Below are 22,584 nucleotides of genomic sequence, written 5' to 3'. Positions count from 1 at the left end.
TCCAATCCTCTGCTTTTGCTCTGAAACTACTTCTTGATCAAATATTTATCTGTTGTGTCCATCAGTAGTAAGACACAAGACTGCAGGAGAACGGTACAACAGGTGTTTACTCAACGTGGCTCACTCTGGAACTGACTGTACAGGTTACTACTCAGTGCTATATACAGGTGTGGTCACTGCCGGTACTTCAGTATACATGAGCTGTAAAAAGTATTTCCCCCCTTAAAGGTATATACATTACAATTCCTCCCCTTTTAGATTAACAGTACCATAACACTCATTTAACACACATCGTGCAGATAGTGATTGAACTTTTTCACTCCCCACACTAGGCTGAGGGCCTCCCTGTCAATCTGGGTGTAGTTACGCTCGGCTGAGGTTAGTGATCGTGACGCAAAGGCTATTGGCCTCTCTGAGCCGTCCGAGAATTTGTGCAACAGCACCGCTCCAATGCCGTAGGGTGACGCATCACACGCCAACCGAATTGGTAGTGCTGGGTTGAAATGGGCCAATACCTCTTTCAATGTGATTAGTGTTTTGCTCTTCTGGAAAGCTCATTTACATTCGTCACTCCACTTCCATGGCACTCCAGTTTGCAGTAGGGTGTTCAGTGGGTGTAGTATTGTAGACAAATTTGGCAAGAACTTATGGTAGTAGTTTACCAGCCCGAGGAACGACCTCAGTTGTGACACGTTTTCCGGTGCTGGAGCCTTGACTACTGCCTCAATCTTTTCTGGGGACTTATGTAACCCCTCTTTATCGATAACGTGGCCACAATACGAGGTCTGTTTTTTAAAAAACTCGCATTTGGGGCAGTTAGCTCGGAGCCCATATTCCTTCAATCTAGTGAGCACCTGCTCCAGGTTGGTGAGGTGATCACTGTCATTTTCGCCCATGACCAGGATGTCGTCCAAATAACACTGGGTCCCTGGGATCCCTTGCAGGAATTGTTCCATTGCCCTTTGCCAAATAGCCGGAGCTGATGCTACCCCGAATACCAGCCAGTTGTATTGGTAGAGACCTTTATGGGTGTTGATTGTGAGGTATTTTTTTGATGCTTCTTCTACCTCCATTTGCAGATACGCCTGGGCCAGACCAATCTTAGTGAAGCGTTTCCCTCCAGATAGCGAGGCGAAAATATCTTCAATCCGCGGAAGTGGATATTGCACGGTGTGAAGGACTGGGTTCACTGTTACCTTAAAGTCCCCACAGATGCGAACCTTCCTTGGTTCCCCAGGCGTGCTGTTCAACGACTTTTTCATCACAGGGATGATGGGTGTAGCCCACTCACTCCAGTCTACCTTGGACAGTACTCCTGAACATTCCAAACTCTCCAGCTCTGCTTCGACGGCTGGGCGGATCGCATAAGGTAATGGTCTGGCCGTAAAAAATTTTGGCTTGCGTTTCCTTCGATTTTAATTGTTGCTGTCATGCCTTTTAGTGTTCCGAGTCCTTGCTGGAACACTTCTTGCGCGTCGGTTAGGATCTTTGACAGTCGCCCAGGTGTGACGTCGTCATCCTTTTTGGCAGCCACAGTCAGTGCTTGTATGGAATGCCAATCCAGCTGTATTTTCCGGATCCATTCACGTCCCAGTAATGGTGGTCCTCCATCTTGCAATACATACAGGTCTAGTTTTGGTGTTTCCTTACCGTTATATATAACGGTCACCCTTATTTTTCCTTTGGGGTAGACTTTTTGCCCCGTGTACGTCTTCAAAATAATTTTTGTGTCTCTCAAGGGTATGTGTGAGAATAGTCGCTCATAGTCCCATCGGTTTATGGCTGTTAGGGCTGATCCTGTGTCCAATTCCATTTTTACCTGGACTCCTGCTATCTTGAGAGTGACCCAAATGGTTCGGTGATCCTCCGTTTTGATCACATTATGTAGTTTCAGACAACTCAGCTCCCTGTTTTCGGAGTCGGTATCACTCTTTTGTTCATCTGAACTATTCTCCGTCACCTTATGTACCTTCTTGTACTTTTCTATTGGAGATTTCTTATTGCTGGTTTTCTTTCCCGACCTGCAGACTCATGCTATGTGTCCTACTTTTCCACACTGTCTGCACACTTTGTCTTTGAACCAGCAATCATTGTGGTCGTGTGTTGTTCTGCCGCAGCGATAGCACTTCTCTGTTCTGTATGACATTTCGTTTGTGCCATATTCTTGCTGTCTCTGTTGTATCTCTGCAGCGCCCCGTGCTGCTGCTTCATATGATACCGCAATGCTGAAAGCCTTGTCCAGCGTAAGGTCCTTTTCAGATAAAAGCCATTTCTGGGTTCCTTCACTTTGAAGCCCACACACAAACTTGTCCCTTAAGGTATCTGCCAGTCCCGTTCCAAACTGGCAGTGTTTCGATAGTTTGCGCAGTTCTGTTAAATATTCAGCATTGCTTTCATCCTTATGCTGGTTCCGTTTGTGAAACTTGAATCTTTCTGCTATCAGCAGCGGTGTGGGGTTTAAATGTTCCTGTAGTATCGTCACTATGTCTCCAAAACACTTTTCCACTGGCTTCGCTGGGGTTACTAGATTTCGTAATAAGCCATACGTCTTTGCACCCATTAAATTTAACAATACCGGCGCTTTCTTGTTATCTGACACCTCATTTGCCTTGCAGTATACCTCTATTCGTTCGACATATGTAGTCCAATCTTCGACTTCATTGTCAAATGCGGTGATACTGCCACTCTTCGGCATTTTGGGTGTGGTTTACAATGGCTTAAAATGGCGTCTCCCGCGCTTTCCTTCCTCCCCCGCTGCTGCCAACGCCGCTCACGGCGGTCCTCGTGGCAATGGTGGCACCCTGTAGGTTTCGCGCGCTTCTCCTGCACTGCTGCCAACGCCGCTCTCGGCGGTCCTCGTGGCAATGGCGGTGCCTCGCGGGTTTCTGCGCATCTCTCTCCCTCTCCTCGACGCTGCTCGGCCCCTGAACACCGGCTGCACCCTGTGCGATCTGCCCTCTCTCTCTCTCTCCCGTCGACGCTGCTCGGCCCTTTGCTGTGCCGCTCGGTCGGGCTGTAGCCCGCCGCTGTCCAGGAAGGGTCTGCGCACTACCTGTTGCCAGCCCGTTTCACTGGACCACCGTGACTGGAAAGCCAAGCCTGGCTCTCAACAGCCTCCCCCGCAATTCTCGAGTCTCTGCTGGATGACTGGGTGGTTGCCCGTGGTCGACGCCCGTGTCTCTGGCCTTGACCACCAATCTACTGGTCTCCAGGAACGAATCCCTGGGAGGTGATGCAGAGTTGCAGGTAGGATCGAATTTGCCTCGTCGCCAATGTTGTGTCCGTCAGTAGTAAGACACAGACTGCAGGAGAACGGTACAACAGGTGTTTACTCAACGTGGCTCACTCTGGAACTGCCTGTACAGATTACTACTCAGTGCTATATACAGGTGTGGTCACTGCCGGTACTACAGTATACACGAGCTGTAAAAAGTAGTTCCCCCCTTAAAGGTATATACATTACATTATCCTTCCCTTTTAAAAGCTGTTATGGATTCTGTTATCACCCCACTATTTCTGATCAGTCAGTCCATGTCCTAACAACCCTCTGTTTAAAAAAATTCCTTCCCTACCTCTCCCTCCATTTTTCTGCTGATGAACTTAAATTGAGACCCTCTAGTTACCAACTTACCAACCAGTGGAAAATATGTTTCCCACTCATTTACCTTATCCAAAACCCCTCAGAATTCCCAATTCCGAAGCATTTCTTTTCACTCCGGGTTAACATTCAGCGGCTGAAGCAGTCCCTGATACTTTGGGACACTTTTTAAACTGATCCCTTTAAGACCCGCTGGTTGGGGCCGCTCAACGCAGGAACGAATGGGTGGGAGCCTACTTGGCACATGCTCTGCCCGATTGTGCCTCCAAATCGCAGTCTGGGTCCAAGGTATGGTAAAGGACCCTGATTTGCATGTTTAAAGTGGCCCCACCTGAAACAGCCAGGTCTTTCCAGTCGCCAGTTCCAAGGCCCCTACCCAAGATGGCAGTGGCTGGAACGTAGGATAACTTACATCAAGATATTGCTATTAGGTTCAATTCAGCTCAACAGAAGTTAAATCCACTCCATGCAGCTTCTCCCCCTGAAAATCTAAACGGGTTCGCCCCCTATTCCTGCTGTAACTCCAGAATCCCCCAAAGACAACGGAGACCCAGCAAGGGGTGGTCATTGTTCTGGCTGGTGTTACAGCTGGAGCCCGGGATGACACCCCCCACCCCCACACAGGTGTCAGCCGTGGTTCAGTTGTTCATGGGTTCAAGTCCCAGTCCAGAGACTTGAGCACAAAATCTAGGCTGACACTCCAGTGCAGTGTCGGAGGTGTCGCCTTCAAGATTACCAACATCAACACTTTATCCACTGCACCAGTGTGACATTTTCATTTCTCCCTCCAGCCATCTTAGTGGCCTCTGAATGAAGTTACTACTTTAATGTCAATTGCTGCCAAATTATGGGTATTTTCTGTGTTGCCAAGCTGTAACTTTGAGCAAACAGACTGAGGCTGCCAAGTTATGTTATAATTTGCGGCTCTCAGAGAGTTAAGACTTTCATCCTATCACTTTGAACTGGATTTGAATCCAGGACGCAGCGGCAGAAGAATATTGTTCTGCCCACTGCACTAGCCCCTTGATTTACTATTCCTTGAAGTGAAATTGGAAGTTATCTTTTTTTATTCATTCACGGGATGTGGGCGTCACTGGCAATGCCAGCATTTATTGCCCATCCCTAGTTGCCCTTGAGAAGGTGGTGGTGAGCCTTCTTCTTAAAGCGCTGTAGTCCGTGTGGTAAAGGTGCTCCCACAGTGCTGTTAGGGAATTCCAGGATTTGGGCCCAGCAACGACGAAGGGACAGCCGAGATAGGTCCAACTCAGGATGGTGTGTGACTTGGAGAGGAACTTGGAGATGGTGGTGTTTCCATGCAACTGCTGCCCTTGTCCTTCTAGGTGGTAAATGTCACGGGTTTGGAAGGTGCTGCAAAAGAAACCTCAGCAAATTGCTGCAGTGCATCCTGTAGACAGCACACACTGCAGCCATGGTATGCCGGTGGTGGAGGGAAAATCTATCTATGGGTAGCTGTACAATGAAACTATCATCTGGCTTCTCACCCTTAGTTGCACTGCAACCTACATCACAAAAAGGCCTTCACTGAGCAAGATCTCTCCACTTCTGCCTAGAAACCCTTGGAAAGCAATAAATTATATTTTCAAATATAGATCATAAAATAGTTTCACCATGGGGCAGTGAGTGCAACATCAGAAATTATCCCAGGCAATTATTTAACGCCTAATAACATTTTTGCACCCTATTTGCCTTTGTTCAATAAAGTCATACAGCTTCACAGTGTTTGTACAGAACCATTAAAGCAGAAATTAATTCATTAACTGGCTATGACTCAATCAAAGCAGTGGAAATGGGGACATCTCAGCAAAGTACCGACAACCCGGTTTGATTACAAAATGTTAATTATCTGCCACTTGTCTGGAAATGCAGCATTTCTTTTCCCACCGGGGCAGGGGAAATCTGCTGATGGATACTGCAACTTGTTGGAGGATGTATTGAAATTAAACTTAGAAAGGAGCAATAAGTAATGTGCAGATTCAATTCAGATAGCAAACATTGGCCAACTTTCTTATATGCAATGGGTCAGACCAGATAAAAAAGAAAAATCACAATGAACCAGTCATTTTTTATATATTAGAAGGACTTGCATTTATATAGCGCCTTTCACGACCTCAGGACGTTCCAAAGCGCTTTACAGCCAATGAAGTACTATTTTGAAGTGTAGTCACTGTTATACTGTATGAAACGTGGTAGCCAATTTGCGCAGAGCAAACTTCTACAAATAGCAATGTGACAATGACCAGATAATTTACATAGTGTTAGTTGAAGGATAAATATTGGCCAGGACACTGAGGAGAACTCCCCTGCTCTTCTTTGAAATAGTGCCACGGGAACTTTTACATCTAACCGAGAGGGTAGACAAGGCCTTGGTTTAACATCTCATCTGAATGACGGCACCTTTGACAATGCAGCACTTCCCTCAATACTGCATTGAGGTGTCAGCCTAGATTGACTGCCTATGTCTCTGGAGTGGGGCTATGAACCCACAACCTTCTGACTCAGAGGTGAGGATGCTACCCACTGAGCCACGGCTGGCATTGGAGTCGGTCTCCCATGGTATTTCACACGGAGGTATAAATTCATCTCGGGCGTTGGCTCAAAAACAGGCTAATCTGCCCAGTGTTCTTTCCCATTGACTTCAATCGAGTGAAGTGTAAAGTGGGCTGCTGATTCTCTATCGTCCGGTGTGCGCTACCACCTCAGACAAATTTGGTCAATGAGATCTGTCTTAAGGAGGGTTTCCGAGGAGGAGAGGGAAGTGGAGAAACAGAGGGGTTTAGGGAGAGAATGTGAGACATAGACAGCTGAAGGCACAGCTGCCAGCAGTGGGGCAAAGAAAGGGGGCTTGCACAAGAGACTGGATTCAGAGAAATGGAAAGTTGAGGAGGCAGGTTGTAGGGCCGGAGAAGTTTACAGAGACAGGGAGGAAAGATGCCATGATGGGATTAAACATTAGGATAGGAATTTGAGGCATTGAGGACCACAAGCTAATGCAGATCAGCTAGGATGGGGGGGGTGGTGCGGGGTGATTGTTGAGCAGGACATGGTTTGATGGGCAGCTGGATTTTGGATGAGCTAAGGTTTATACAGAGTAGAGGAATAGAAACTGGTCAGGAGAGCATTGGAGTAATCTAATCTGGAGGCAACAGAAGCATGAATGAGGGTATCGGCTGCAGATGGGCTAAGGTAGGGGCATGGGCATGCACTGTTACAGAGGTGTAACAGAGGTGGAAGTTTATTGGTGTTTGTGATGGAGAGGATATGGGGGTGGGAAACTTAACTCCGGGGTGAAGAGAACACCGATGTCATGAATAGTCTGGTTCAGCCTGAGACTGGCCAGGTACAGAAAATAAGTTGGCGGCTAGTATACAGAGTATGGGACCGAAGACAATGGGCAGGATTTTCATTGGGCCGTGGAGGCGTGATTGGAGGCGTGCGGGTGGTTAAAATTGCAAAAACTGGTGGGCGGGCCAGACCCCGCCTCCATCCCGCTTCCACGCAATTTTCAAAAATTCATGTCTGATGGTCCCGTCTCCGTCCCGCCTCCAAGAGGCGGGATAGGCCATTAAGGCCCTTAACAAGCACTAAATTGCCTCTATAATGCCATTTTGAATGGCCATTGCGATTTAAACCCTTTTCCCATGTGAAACACGCCTGTTCTGAAACACGACGGTGAAACCTGACGGGAGCACAATTGGATTGCTGACTATCAGCTGCAGGTCAACCATTAAAGAGGAGATTTGATCAGCAGGTGGCAGGACTTTGTAGTCTCAGGTCTGGGGGTACTTTTAGAAGGCATAACCACAGCTGCGGAAGTTTGGAGCCTGACACCCATCTCCAGTGTGACCTCCTGGGAAACCCCTCTCGCCACCTTCACTGAGCGCTTCCTCAACTGAGGCATATACCAGAAGCATGGGAGCCATTTATTTCCTTTCCTTCTGGATATTAGATGAGGCCGAACAACAGCAGCAACAACAACAGCAGCCCCAACAGCAGCAGCAACAACAGCAGTAGCACCAACAGCAGCAGCAACAACATGCGCGCCAAGCTGCTGCTCACCCACCTGAAGATGCACGGGCCAGAAGGGGCCAGTGCATGGAAGCCCGTCAGCGCAGGAGATAGCCCCCAAACAGGGTCTACAGACACAGGGTCAGCTATCTCAACATGTCTGAGCAGCAGTGCCAAAGGCGGCTCCGACTTTCGCAAGAGGTAGTGGGTGACATCTGCGCAATGCTACAGCAAGACCTGCAGCCCAGAGGACCAGGTGGACAACCTTTACCAGTGGCCGTCAAAGTCACCACCGCACTCAACTTTTTTGCCTCAGGCTCATCCCAGGGATCAGCAGCAGACATCAGCGGCAACTCCCAGGTGGCCGCACACACTTGCATCACGCAGGTAACCGATGCCCTCTTTGCCCTCGCGCACAAACGCACCCATTTCACCAAGGATCGAGCAAGTGTCACAGCGCGTGCAGTTGGATTAGCTAATCTGGCAGGCTTTCCAAGGGTGCACGGCATCGTTGACTGCACACATATGGCCCTTAAGGCACCCCATCGCAATCCAGGTATTTTTGTCAATCGCAAGGGCTTCCACTCCCTTAACGATCAGCTGGTGTGTGACCACAAGAAGGAAATTTTGCATGTTTGTGCCAAGTACCCTGGCAGTTGCCATGACTCCTTCATACTGTGCCAGTCTAGTGTACCTCCACTATTCAGTCTGCCAGACCAACTTAATGGATGGCTACTTGGAGACAAGGGCTATCTCCTGAGGACATGGCTAATGACGCCATTGAGGAGACCATCCATCGAAGCTGAGGAGAGCTACAACTCCAGCCACATGTCCACCAGAGCCATAATCGAGCAAACCATCAGTTTGCTGAAGATGCGCTTCAGATGCCTGGATAGATCAGGTGGAGCCTTGCAGTACTCAGCAGCCAGGATCTCCAGAATCATTGTGGTTTACTGTGCACTTCACAACATGGCACAGCGTCATGGCTTGCAGATTCCTGAGGACCAAGTGGCTCCTCACATATCCTCCTCAGTTGAGGAGGAGGAGGAGGAGAGTGAAAATGAACATCCTGCAGAGGCCCATCAATCAGCGGCAGCAGTACGCGAGAACATAGCTGCCTGGGATGCAAGGAACGCAGTCATCTTGGCCAGATTTGCTTAGTCTAGCCACTCAAGCACTTTTGCCTCGCATCTTCTTACCTGAGCATCAGCAATGGCCATGAACCAGCTGATTCCTAGCAATTTGACCACCATACTGACAATTGCAAGTAATCCTAAGCCCTCAATGTGGAAGTCCCATTCGCAAAATGACACATGCCACAACTACAGCAGTAGCCATCAGATTTTTTGTGTACATGATTCATATGATGGCTTTTACACATAAAACATCAAATTTCACCCAAATGACTACCCTTGTGACTATTTGTGCAGTATCTTTCTCTTACGCGTGCTCCTACGTAGTGCTTCCCCTGTTGCTTCAGCAGATGTGGAGGCCCCTTGCTCAGTTTCTTGCTGCTCCTGTCTCGACACCTTTGACGGGCATCCTCTGGGGTGGCGAACCTATGAGGGCTCGTCAACAGTCTGCTGCTGCTGCAGCTGTGCATGGGTTGAGACGTCGATCTCAGTTGGGTGTGGACTCTGGTGGGGCTCTGACCGAGGACTCTGCAGTGGCATGGAAGTGTGAGCGCTTGGAGAGGAGCCCCCACTTCCTTGATGTCTGCCACCAACTTCCCTCTCATGGGTCAGGTCCCCCTCAGCGCTTACAAGTGGCTTGAGAGCACCTTGCTGCACATCAAGGGGGCCATGGGGAGCCGTATCTGCACTGGCAGTCCTACTCAGAGGGACTGCCATGAAGGTCTGGTTTCTCTGTTCAATAGCTGACCATCGCTCCTCCAGAGTTGTCAGTCTATTCTGAACACTCACCATGTTTTCAACACTCTGGCGACTTAGCTCCTCCATGGCCGTAGCCATCCTCTCGTCTACTGTAGCCATCCTTTCCACGGAGGTTGCCATCCTTTCCGTGGTGATGCGTTCATGCGCCAAAGACTCCACAAAGGCTCTGCTCATGTTTGCTTTGGACTCCTCCATTCGCTCCACACTCGCAGTGAGCCTGGAAACAAAACCTGCCAGAGACTCCTGCATCTTTTCCTGGAGTGCCATCACCGCTGATACTGTGGATGGACCCAGAGGCAGAGGGTCGACATGCAGCTGAACTGAGCTGGCAGAGTCCTGCGCCCTCCGACTAGGACACACCACTTCTGTCCCTGTCTCTACAATCTGCTGCTGCTCACTTGTGAGCTGTGATACGCCAGGTGACAACACTACTCTATGTCCCGAAGGTCCCACTGAGGTGTGAGTGTCTGCGCTGGTGCTGGGTGTGCTGAATTCTGCTGACGCTGCGCCCTCAGAGGTTGCAGCTTCCTCTGAGTAGTCTGGAGGCTCAGGCTCTTCCTCCTGGCTAGTGGGGATGGGTGCTTGCAATGGTCCTGTGGGGGAGTAAAGGAAAGAGTCAGGGATGTGATGCCAAGGTTACATGCACATTACATATTGCAGATGATCATTAGTCCATCTGTTAGAGCTACCGAAACATTATTAGCGACTCATGCAATGTCAATGAGAGAGATGGAAAGCTATTCTGTCACCAGCTTGGTGTGATGCACCCGTCTGTCCGTCCCCCACATGCGCGTCGTCCTCCAGTCCTACTATCTCCAGGACCGCCTCCTCCCAGGGGGTGAGGTGGGCTACTGATGGTGGCCCTCCTCCTGTCCTCGCTCGTTCTCTTTTATTGTGAGCTCTCTTTTCCTGCAATGAGGGAGACAAGTGGAGGTTGAGTGAGAATGAAGGAGTGAGTGTAGAGAATCCATAGCAAAGATGCTTAGAAGGAGACAAAGATAGAGTGAGATGGCAAGACCAAGGGCCCTCCCTGTGTGTTGTCAGTTGTTTTCATAGTATCCGAGTGATAGGGAATGTGAGGGCTGCATAGTCGAATAGTTAGGTGAATGTGACCATAGAGAGAGAGGGAATGGGTAAGGGTGCATGGATGTCAGTGTCAAGTGGGATGTGGAGGAAGAGATTGCCAAAGCTGAGTGCTGGTGAGGAGAGGCAATGAGGATCAGATTGAGAGTGATGGGAAATTCATACTCACTTTTCCAGTGCGCTGAAGGTCATGAAATCTCTTCCTGCACTGTATCAAGGTCCTGCGGGTAGCCGATAAGGAATTGACCTCCTCTGCCACTTGCAGCCACGCAGCCCTTGTCTGCTGGGGAGGCTTCTTCCTTCCTGATGAAGGGAAGAGCACCTCCTTGTGAGCTCTTGCTCCCTCCACTCAAGCCTGCAGGGCAACGTCGTCGAAACAGGGTGCAGACCTCGGTCTTTTTCTTGCCATTCTGCTTCCAGCTCAGTGTATCAGCAAATGCCAAAAGGTTGGCAGCCTGCAGAAGAAGCAAGGCTTCTTGCAGACCTTAAATGCAGCAGCAATGATGACATCATCGGAGGCGACTTTCAGACTGGAGAAACTCATTTGCCGCTGGAACTCAATTGGGCAATTTAGTTAAAATAGCATCAATCTCCCACTTTGAATTAGTTTCGTGTGGATAACACGAAATGCGGATTACACGACACCAACCTGCACCTGAATGAAAATCCAGCCCAATGGCTCTGGTCCTCCCAAAGTTCAAATAGAGGAAATTATGACTCATCCAAGATTGGATGTTGGATAAGCAGTCTTACAGGACCTCAGTGTAGGAACTGCAGAACAGTTCTTTTATTATTATATAATAATAAGTGACAACATTATTCTGCAGTTAATTATATTATAGCTGGCCTGACAATTTAATGAGCTGAATGTTGTATCTATTAGGAACATTGTATAGTCAGTGCTAACTAACAAATATTATAGAAGAATTTTTAGGAATGAAGAACTCCACTGGGTCGACCAAGCTAGTTCCTGCTTAAATGATCTCAATCCCTACCTGCTTTCTACCATAATCCCTCAATTCTTTCTGTTTGTAGAATCACATCAGAGACCTTTGAATCAATTTGAACTATCCATTTCGTTAGCCTTCTCTGGTAAATTAATCTGCAAGTATACTACTGATTTGTGTTGAAACATGTTATATTTGGCTTTCCTTCTGTGGCAAGATATAGCTAGTTCAGAACAGTTCAGTGTAATGATGGACGTGGCCCAAATAACCCTTCACAGAGAGCAGCTTGTACTGATCGACTTTTACACTTCTCCAAAAGTCTGATGAAAGAAATGTGAGAGGGTGGTGATCTGAGAGGGAGGGGGAGAGGGCAGTGATCGGGAGAGGGAGAGGGCAGTGATCGGGAGAGGGAGGGGGCAGCAATCGGGAGAGGGAGAGGGCAGTGATCGGGAGAGTGGGCAGTGATCGGGAGAGGGAGGGGGGCAGTGATCGGGAGAGGGAGGGGGGCAGTGATCGGGAGAGGGAGGGGCAGTGATCGGGAGAGGGAGGGGGCAGCGATCAGGAGAGGGAGGGGGCAGTGATCGGGAGAGGGAGAAGGCAGTGATTGGGAGAGGGCAGTGATCGGGAGAGGGAGAGGGCAGTGATCGGGAGAGGGAGGGGGCAGCGATCGGGAGAGGGAGGGGGGCAGTGATCGGGAGAGTGGGCAGTGATCGGGAGAGGGAGGGGGGCAGTGATCGTGAGAGGGAGGGGGGCAGTGATCAGGAGAGGGAGGGGCAGTGATCGGGAGAGGGAGGGGGCAGCGATCGGGAGAGGGAGGGGGGCAGCGATCGGGAGAGGGAGGGGGCAGCGATCGGGAGAGGGAGAAGGCAGTGATTGGGAGAGGGCAGTGATCGGGAGAGGGAGAGGGCAGTGATCGGGAGGGAGGGGGCAGTGATTGGGAGAGGGAGGGGCAGTGATCGAGAGAGGGAGGGGCAGTGATCGAGAGAGGGAGGGACAGTGATCGGGAGAGGGAGAGGGCAGTGATCAGGAGAGGGAGAGGGCAGTGATCGGGAGAGGGAGGGGCAGTAATCGGGAGAGGGAGGGGGCAGTGATCGGGAGGGGGAGGGGCAGTGATTGGGAGAGGGAGGGGGCAGCGATCGGGAGAGGGAGGGGCAGTGATCGGGAGAGGGAGGGAGCAATGATCGGGAGAGGGAGGGGGCAATGATCGGGAGAGGAAGGGGCAGTGATCGGGAGAGGGGGGCAGTGATCAGGAGAGGGAGAGGGCAGTGATCGGGAGAGGGACAGGGCAGTGATCGGGAGAGGGAGGGGGCAGCGATCGGGAGAGGGAGAGGGCAGTGATCGGGAGAGGGAGAGGGCAGTGATCGGGAGAGGGAGGGGGCAGCGATCGGGAGAGGGAGGGGCAGTGATCGGGAGAGGGAGGAGCAGTGATCGGGAGGGGGGCATTGATCGGGGGAGGGGGGCAGTGATCGGGAGATGAAGGGGGCAGGATCGGGAGAGGGAGGGGGCAGTGATCGGGAGAGGGAGGGACAGTGATCGGGAGAGGGAGGGACAGTGATCAGGAGAGGGAGGGGGCAGTGATCGGGAGAGGGAGGGGCAGTGATCGGGAGAGAGAGGGGCAGTGATCGGGAGAGGGACGGGCAGTGATCGGGAGAGGGAAGGGGCAGTGATCGAGAGAGGGAGGGGGCAGTGATCGGGAGAGAGAGGGGGCAGTGATCGGGAGAGGGAGGGGCAGTGTCCAGGAGAGGGAGGGGGCAGTGATCGGGAGAGGGAGAGGGCAGTGATCGGGAGAGGGAGGGGCATTGATCGGGAGAGGGAGGGGCAGTGTCCAGGAGAGGGAGGGGGCAGTGATCGGGAGAGGGAGGGGGCAGTGATCGGCAGAGGGAGGGGCAGTGATCGGGAGAGGGAGGGGCAGTGTCCAGGAGAGGGAGGGGGCAGTGATCGGGAGAGGGAGGGGGCAGTGATCGAGAGAGGGAGGGGGCAGTGATCGAGAGAGGGAGGGGGCAGTGATCGGGAGAGGGAGGGGCAGTGATCGGGAGAGGGAGGGGCAGTGATCGGGAGAGGGAGGGGGCAGTGATCGGGAGAGAGAGGGGGCAGTGATCGGCAGAGGGAGGGGCAGTGATCGGCAGAGGCAGGGGGCAGTGATCGGGAATGGGAGGGGGCAGTGATCGAGAGAGGGAGGGGGCATTGATCGAGAGAGGGAGGGGGCAGTGATCGGGAGAGGGAGGGGCAGTGATCGGGAGAGGGAGGGGCAGTGATCGGGAGAGGGAGGGGGCAGTGATCGGGAGAGGGAGGGGCAGTGATCGGGAGGGGGCAGTGATCGGGAGAGGGAGGGGCAGTGATCGGGAGGGGGCAGCGATCGGGAGAGGGTGGGGCAGTGATCAGGAGAGGGAGGGACAGTGATCGGGAGAGGGAGGGACAATGATCGGGAGAGGGAGGGGGGCAGTGATCGGGAGAGGGAGGGGGCAGTGATCGGGAGAGAGGGGGCAGCGATCGGGAGAGGGAGGGGGCAGTGATCGGGAGAGGGAGGGGCAGTGATCGGGAGAGGGAGGGTGCTGTGATGGGAGAGGGAGGGGCATTGATCGGGGGAGGGAGGGGGCAGTGATCGGGAGAGGGAGGGGGCAGTGATCGGGAGAGGGAGGGGGCAGTGATCGGGAGAGGGCAGTGATCGGGAGAGGGAGGGGCAGTGATCGGGAGAGGGAGAGGGCAGTGATCAGGAGAGGGAGGGGTAGTGATTTGTAGTTGGAGCGGGACGATGGGGAGTTGCAGCGGGGCGATGAGGAGTTGGAGCGGGGCGATTGGAAGGGGGCGATCGGGAGTTGGAGCGGGGCGATGGGGAGTTGGAGCGGGCGATGGGGAGTTGGAGCAGGGCGATGAGGAGTTGGAGTGGGGCGATCGGAAGGGGGCGATCGGGAGTTGGAGCGGGGCGATGGGGAGTTGGAGCGGGGCGATGGGGAGTTGGAGCGGGAAGATTAGGAAGTTGGAGCGGGACGATCGGAAGGGAGCAATCGGGAGTTGGAACGGGACGATCGGAAGGGGGCGATGTGGAGTTGGAGTGGTGCGATTGGGAGTTGGAACAGGGTGATTGGGAGTTGGAAGGGGTAGTGATTGGATTTGGTGCTCTGGGGAGAGGGGCAGTGATTGGATTTGATGATCTCGGGAGGGACAGTGAGTGGATTTGGTGATCTCGGGAGGGACAGTGATTGGATTTGATGATCTCAGGAGGGACAGTGATTGGATTTGGTGATCTCGGGAGGGGGACAGTGATTGGATTTGATGATCTCAGGAGGGGACAGTGATTGGATTTGGTGATCTCAGGAGGGACAGTGAATGGATTTCGTGCTCTGGGGAGGGGGCAGTGATCGGATTTGGTGATCTCGGGAGGGGGGTAGTGATTGGATTTGATGATCTCGGGAGGGACAGTCAATGGATTTGGTGATCTCGGGAGGGGGGTAGTGAATGGATTTGGTGATCTCGGGAGGTGGGCAGTGATTGGATTTGGTGATCTCGGGAAGGACAGTGATTGGATTTGGTGATCTCGGGAAGGACAGTGATTGGATTTGGTGATCTCGGGAGGGGGGCAGTGCTTGGATTTGATGATCTCGGGAGGGGCAGTGCTTGGATTTGATGATCTCGGGAGGGGCAGTGCTTGGATTTGATGATCTCGGGAGGGGCAGTGCTTGGATTTGATGATCTCGGGGGGGGGGACAGTGAATGGATTTGATGATCTCGGGGGAGGGGGCAGTGATTGGATTTGGTGATCTCGGGGGGGGACAGTGAATGGATTTGATGATCTCGGGAGGTGGGCAGTGATTGGATTTGGTGATCTCGGGAAGGACAGTGATTGGATTTGATGATCTCGGGAGGGACAGTGAATGGATTTGGTGCTCTCGAGAGGGACAGTGAGTGGATTTGGTGATCTCAGGAGGGACAGTGAATGGATTTGGTGATCTCAGGAGGGGACAGTGAGTGGATTTGGTGATCTCAGGAGGGACAGTGAATGGATTTCGTGCTCTGGGGAGGGGGCAGTGATCGGATTTGGTGATCTCGGGAGGGGGGAAGTGATTGGATTTGATGATCACGGGAGGGACAGTCAATGGATTTGGTGATCTCGGGAGGGGGGTAGTGAATGGATTTGATGATCTCGGGAGATGGGCAGTGATTGGATTTGGTGATCTCGGGATGGGCAGTGATTGGATTTGGTGATCTCGGGAAGGACAGTGATTGGATTTGGCGATCTCGGGAAGGACAGTGATTGGATTTGGTGATCTCGGGAGGGGGGCAGTGCTTGGATTTGATGATCTCGGGAGGGGCAGTGCTTGGATTTGATGATCTCGGGAGGGGCAGTGCTTGGATTTGATGATCTCGGGAGGGGCAGTGCTTGGATTTGATGATCTCGGGGGAGGGGGCAGTGATTGGATTTGATGATCTCGGGGGAGGGGGCAGTGATTGGATTTGATGATCTCGGGAGGGGACAGTGATTGGATCTGGTGATCTCGGGGGGGGGACAGTTAATGGATTTGATGATCTCGGGAGGTGGGCAGTGATTGGATTTGGTGATCTCGGGAAGGACAGTGATTGGATTTGATGATCTCGGGAGGGACCGTGATTGGATTTGATGATCTCGGGAGGGACAGTGATTGGATTTGATGATCTCGGGAGGGGCAGTGATTGGATTTGATGATCTCGGGAGGGGCAGTGATTGGATTTGATGATCTCGGGAGGGGGGCAGTGATTGGATTTGATGATCTCGGGAGGTGGGCAGTGATTGGATTTGATGATCTCGGGAGGGGCAGTGATTGGATTTGATGATCTCGGGAGGGGCAGTGATTGGATTTGATGATCTCGGGAGGGGGAGAGTGATTGGATTTGATGATCTCGGGAGGGGCAGTGATTGGATTTGATGATCTCGGGAGGGGCAGTGATTGGATTTGATGATCTCGGGAGGGGGAGAGTGATTGGATTTGATGATCTCGGGAGGGGCAGTGATTGGATTTGGTGATCTCGGGAGGGGGCAGTGATTGGATTTGGTGCTCTGGGGAGGGGGCAGTGATTGGATTTGGTGCTCTGGGGAGGGGGCAGTGATCGGATTTGATGATCTCGGGAGGGGGGCAGTGATTGGATTTGGTGCTCTGGGGAGGGGGCAGTGATTGGATTTGGTGCTCTGGGGAGGGGGCAGTGATTGGATTTGATGATCTCGGGAGGGGGGCAGTGATCGGGAGAGGGGGGGGCAGTGATTGGGGGAGGGGGCAGTGATCGGGAGAGGGAGGGGGCAGTGATTGGATTTGGTGCTCTGGGGAGGGGGCAGTGATTGGATTTGATGATCTCGGGAGGGGGGCAGTGATCGGGAGAGGGGGGGCAGTGATTGGGGGAGGGGGCAGTGATCGGGAGAGGGAGGGGGCAGTGATTGGATTTGGTGATCTCGGGAGGGGGGCAGTGATCGGGAGAGGGGGGGCAGTGATTGGGGGAGGGGGCAGTGATCGGGAGAGGGAGGGGGCAGTGATTGGATTTGATGATCTCGGGAGGGGGGCAGTGATCGGGAGAGGGGGGGGCAGTGATTGGGGGAGGGGGGCAGTGATCGGGAGAGGGAGGGGGCAGTGATTGGATTTGGTGCTCTGGGGAGGGGGGCAGTGATTGGATTTGGTGATCTCGGGAGGGGTGCAGTGAATGGATTTGATGATCTCGGGAGGGGTGCAGTGATTGGATTTGGTGCTCTGGGGAGGGGGGCAGTGATTGGATTTGGCGATCTCGGGAGGGGGACAGTGATTGGATTTGGCGATCTCGGGGGGGGACAGTGAATGGATTTGGTGATCTCGGGAGGGGTGCAGTGAATGGATTTGATGATCTCGGGAGGGGGACAGTGATTGGATTTGGTGCTCTGGGGAGGGGGGCAGTGATTGGATTTGGTGCTCTGGGGAGGGGGGCAGTGATTGGATTTGGTGCTCTGGGGAGGGGTGCAGTGATTGGATTTGGTGATCTCGGGAGGGGTGCAGTGAATGGATTTGATGACCTCGGGAGGGGGGCAGTGATTGGATTTGGTGATCTCGGGAGGGGGGCAGTGAATGGATTTGATGATCTCGGGAGGGGGGCAGTGATTGGATTTGGTGATCTCGGGAGGGGTGCAGTGAATGGATTTGATGATCTCGGGAGGGGGGCAGTGATTGGATTTGATGATCTCGGGAGGGGGGCAGTGATCGGGAGAGGGGGGGCAGTGATTGGGGGAGGGGGCAGTGATCGGGAGAGGGAGGGGGCAGTGATTGGATTTGGTGATCTCGGGAGGGGGGCAGTGAATGGATTTGATGATCTCGGGAGGGGGCAGTGATTCTGTTCTAAACTTCAGTGGGATCGGGAAAAGAATTCCTGCACCAGTTGGGTAAAATGTTTTAATAAAGGTAGGTTAGGCCGTGTGTAGATCTGGGCTTCCTGAACAAAGCCGACCCACCTCCGGCTGCGTTCAGGGCAGCCCAATTTTACCAAAAGGACCTCAAACAAGCGGTCTGCGCCCTATTTGCCTATGCAAAGGAATTAACACCTGTTTCAGGTGCAAGCCCTGGCCGCCCCGTTTTCTTCCTTTACCAATATGCCAGCAGCGCCCGTCCAGCTTGTGATGAGCGCACACCTCCTCCCGCCATATTGGATACGTTGGCCCCCAATTTGCGCCTGAAAAAAGTGGGCAATGCCATCGAATTTCTCGGCCATTGTGTCAGATGCAAAACATCCAAGAAATCATTGCAGTGCCCCTTTTTAATTGCTAACTCCTCAATTTTTAACTTGTGTTCTATGATACTTGAATCCTTCACAGTGAAGTTGAATCCTTACCTACTGTAGGCCAAGCATATCCTGTACCATTTTTAAAATCAAATATATATTTGGAGGTTGGGAGTTAAATTTTGAGCCATGGACTTTGCTTATTTAGGCCTTTCAAGATCGAGTAATTCCAGCCCTGGGTTAGTTGTAGGTTGTAAATATATTTTGTAGATTCAAACAATGCTCCATAAAAATAGCCTTAGAGCGCCCTCTACTGCTCCAGTGTGAGAGTTTTGATACAATTATCATACCACAGCGTGTAGACCCACATTCACTCAGTGTGTTGCAAGTGCCAACATGTTTTTGGATTAGAGATACTTCGAGCCAGCAGTGAGAAGAGGCCCACTCGTCTGGTCAAACTGATAACAAGTTCAAGAAGTTATACTAAATCTTTCTAAATCATTGGCTGTAGTATTGTGTTCAATTCTGGGCACTGTTGAGATACCGCGGCAAACGTGGGAGTCGAGACAGAGCTATTGAAAACACAACTGCTTTATTCTGACCACATGGCAAACAGGAACTAGAAAAGCCCGCACATCCACTTAAATACTTCCCAGACAGGAAGTGCTCCCGGCAGCCTGTCCCTGCGGGAAACAAGTTGCTGGAGGAAAGGGCCCCCGGCTGGGGGCTTCTGCTTAGACTGTCTGTGCCGCCATGAGCGGATTATGTCCAGTGGTGGCGTGTCGCCACAGAGCTCCCCCCAGAATCCGCTTAGGAGGAGTGGACGAGTCGTGACGGTGGTCTAATGGTTCTGCCGCAGCGGCTCTGAGTGGTCGCCGGTCTGGTTGGTTGGGTCGGGCGGTTCGCCGCCGGCTGTGCTGGCTTGCCGGGGGGACGGCCTCTGGCTGGAGGCTGGGCCACGGGGACCTGTTCCCCTAGTTCTGTGTGTGCTGGTTTGAGCCGGTCGATGGAGACTGTCTCGACCCTGTCGCCGAGTCGCAGCTTGAATACCTTGTCCCCGGTTTGTAGTACCTCGTACGGACCGTCGTACGGGGGTCGCAGGGGCCCGCGGTGCGCGTCGTGTCGCACGAAGACGAAGCGCACCTGCTGTAAATTTGGCGGGACGTGAGGTGCGAGTTCGCCGTGTCGGTTGACCGGAAGTGGGGCGAACTGCTGAGCGGAAGAGAAAGAGTCGAGCCGCTGCTGTTCGGCCAACCAACACTTGGTAGGCTACGGAAGGAATTCGCCTGGGACGCGCAGCGGTTGTCTGTAGACTAACTCCGCTGCCGAGGACTGGAGGTCTTCCTTGACCGCGGTGCGTAGGCCGAGTAGCACCCACGGTAGGCGGTCAGTCCAGGTACTGTCCTGCAGGCCGGCGCGGAGTGAGGCCTTGAGTGACCTGTGGAAGCGTTCACAAAGTCCGTTGGCCTGCGGGTGGTACGCCGTGGTGCGGTGGAGCGTCACCCCGAGGTTGCGTGCTGTGGCCGTCCAGAGTTCGGAGGTGAACTGGGCGCCTCTGTCAGAGGTTATGTCGGCCGGTACGCCGAACCTCGCAACCCAGGTGTTAACGAACGCCCTGGCGATGTCGGCTGTGGTGGTGGAGGTCAGCGGCACTGCCTCAGGCCAGCGTGTGTAGCGGTCGACCATCGTGAGGAGATAAGTTTGGCCTTGCGATGGCGGCAGGGGACCGACGATGTCGACGTGTACGTGGTCGAAGCGGCGGCTGGGTACCTCGAAGTCTCCCAGGGGTGCTTTGGTGTGCAGCTGTACCTTAGCCCGTTGGCAGGCGAGGCAGGAGGTGGCCCAAGTCCGAACATCTCTGCTAAGGCCGCGCCAGACGAAGCGCTTGGAGAGGAGTTTGACGGATGCGCGGGAACCCAGGTGAGAGAGCCCGTGGAGCGCGTCAAAGACGCGGCGGCACCAGGTCTCAGGGACGACCGGCCTGGGTTGGCCGAGTGAGACGTCGCACGTGACTGCCGTGGCTTCGGGCCCGTGCGCGACCTTGGCTAGGCGTAGCCCTGGCAGGCTGGTAGCCGCCGAGAGGAGGTCTGGGTCCGTGAGCTGGGCCGCTGCTAGTTGTGCGTAGTCGACCGCGAGGTGATTCGCACAGACGGCGGGACGGGAAAGGCAGTCGGCGACCACGTTGTCTCTACCGGAGACGTGCTGAATGTTCGTAGTAAACTCGGAGACGGCCGCGAGCTGGCGTTGCTGCCTAGCGGACCAGGGTTCGGTGTGCTTGGCCATCGCGTATGTGAGTGGCTTGTGGTCCACATACGCGGTGAAGGGGCGGCCTTCCAGGAGGAACCTGAAATGGCGGACCGACAGGTGGAGTGCGAGAAGCTCGCGGTCGAAAGTGGAGTATTTGACCTCCGGGGGCGCAGTCGGTGGCTGTAGAAGGCAAGTGGCTGCCACGCGCCATTGACCCACTGCTCGAACACGGCCCCGACCGCGTGGTCGGAGGCGTCGGTGGTGAGCGCGACCCGGGCATCGGCCCTCGGGTGCGCGAGCCGAGTGGCGTCGGCGAGCGCGTTTTTGGTGGCGTCGAAGGCGGCTGCCGTGTCAGTGGTCCAGGCTACGTCCATCTTGCCGGATTTTCCTCGGAGGGAGTCGTATAGGGGCTTCATAAGGGCTGCGGCTCTGGGGATGAACCTGTTGTAGAAGTTCACCATCCCGAGGAACTCCTGGAGGCCCTTGATGGTTGTGGGGCGGGGGAATTGCTGGACGGCCTGCACCTTGTTGGGCAGGGGGACGGCCCCAGCAGGGGTGATGTGGTGCCCGAGAAAATTGATCTCGGTTAGGCCGAATTGGCACTTCGCCGGGCTGAGGATTAGCCCGTGTTGGGCTAGGCGCCCGAACAGGATGCGAAGGTGTTCGAGGTGTTCCTGTTTGGAGGAGCTGGCCACGAGAATGTCGTCTAGATAGACGAATAGAAAGTTCAGGTCCCGGAGGACTGAGTCCATAAGGCGCTGGAAAGCCTGTGCTGCATTCTTGAGGCCGAAGGGCATCCTCAGGAACTCGAACAGGCCGAATGGGGTGATGACGGCCGTTTTGGGGATGTCCGCGGGGTGTACGGGGACTTGGTGGTAACCGCGCACCAGGTCGACTTTGGAAAAGACGGTTCGTCCGGCCAGTCGGGCCGAGAAGCCCTGGATGTGTGGCACCGGATACCGATCGGGGGTGGTGGCGTCGTTGAGGCGGCGGTAGTCCCTGCAAGGGCGCCAGCCTCCGCCGGGCTTGGGGGCGATGTGGAGGGGCGAGGCCCAAGGGCTGCTGGAGCGGCGGATGATGCCGAGTTGTTCCATGTTGGTAAACTCGGCCCGCGCGATTTCCAGCTTGGCCGGGTTGAGTCTGCGGGCGTGGGCAGAAACTGGGGGGCCGGTGGTGGGGATATAGTGTTCCACACCGTGCTTGGCGGCTTTGGCCGAAAAGGTCGGGTTATTGAGTGCGGGAAACTCAGCTAGGAGTCCCGAGTAGTCGTCCGTGGCTCTGGCGAGGCAGTAGGTCGTCGGGCCGGCCGAACGGGCCGGGGTAAAGGCGCCGGGGATGGGGGCCATAGTGTTGATGTCGATGAGGCGGTGCCTCGGAATGTCGACAAGGAGGCCGTGGGCGCGTAGGAAGTCGGCGCCAATGAGTGGGCAGAGGACCTTGGCTGTCAGGAACTCCCAGCGGTAGCGGCGGCCCGCGAGGTCGAGCGTGACCATGCGGGTGCCATATGTGCGGATTTCAGAGCCGTTGGCTGCAGCCAGTGTGATACCCCGTGTGCCGCGTTGGATCTCGAGGGCGGAGGCGGGGGTGATGCTGTGCTGGGCCCCTGTGTCGCACAGAAATCGGCGGTTGGTTCTGTCGTCAGTGACGTACAGTAGGGGCTCCTTCTGCCCCGCGGCCATCGCGGGGGCCGGTGCGGGGGGGGGTTTGAAGGAACACGGTGGCGTGCAGTGTTGAGCCCTAGCGCCAAAATGGGTGTGGTAGTAGCAGTGACCCGGAGTGGTAGGGCGGTCGGGCCTAGCGGCCCGGGAAGACCGCGTGGTCGTTGCCGTGAGGTCGGGCGCGACGTCGCGAGCGGCCTGTGCAGAGAGCAGCCGGTCGGCCTTTTCGGCTATCTCATTCAGGTCCGTGGAGTCAGACTCCACAAGGAGCGGGCGGATGCTGACGGGGAGCTGCCGAATGAAAAGCGTGCGAAAAAGGGCGCCGGGATTTTTGTCGTCGGAGAGGGACAGCATGTGGGAAAGCAGGTCTGATGGTGAAGCGTCACCAAGGCCAGGGAGGTCCAGGAGTTGGCAGTGGCGCTGGTAAG

The 22,584-nt window shown here is 54.1% G+C and overlaps 1 protein-coding gene across 11 annotated transcripts in view; it reads left to right on the top strand.

The window, feature by feature from the left end:
• Positions 1-22,584, top strand: part of LOC147112361 (protein eyes shut homolog) — a 2,879,641-nt gene that overhangs the window by 2,364,634 nt on the left and 492,423 nt on the right. The window lies entirely within an intron of this gene.

The sequence above is a fragment of the Somniosus microcephalus genome, chromosome 9 (assembly GCF_052327205.1).
Source record: "Somniosus microcephalus isolate GS21.2 chromosome 9, FLI_Smic_1.0, whole genome shotgun sequence".
In the NCBI taxonomy this organism is placed as follows: domain Eukaryota; kingdom Metazoa; phylum Chordata; class Chondrichthyes; order Squaliformes; family Somniosidae; genus Somniosus; species Somniosus microcephalus.
Note: the sequence above shows the minus strand (reverse complement) of the source record. Positions and strands in the feature narration are given on the sequence as shown.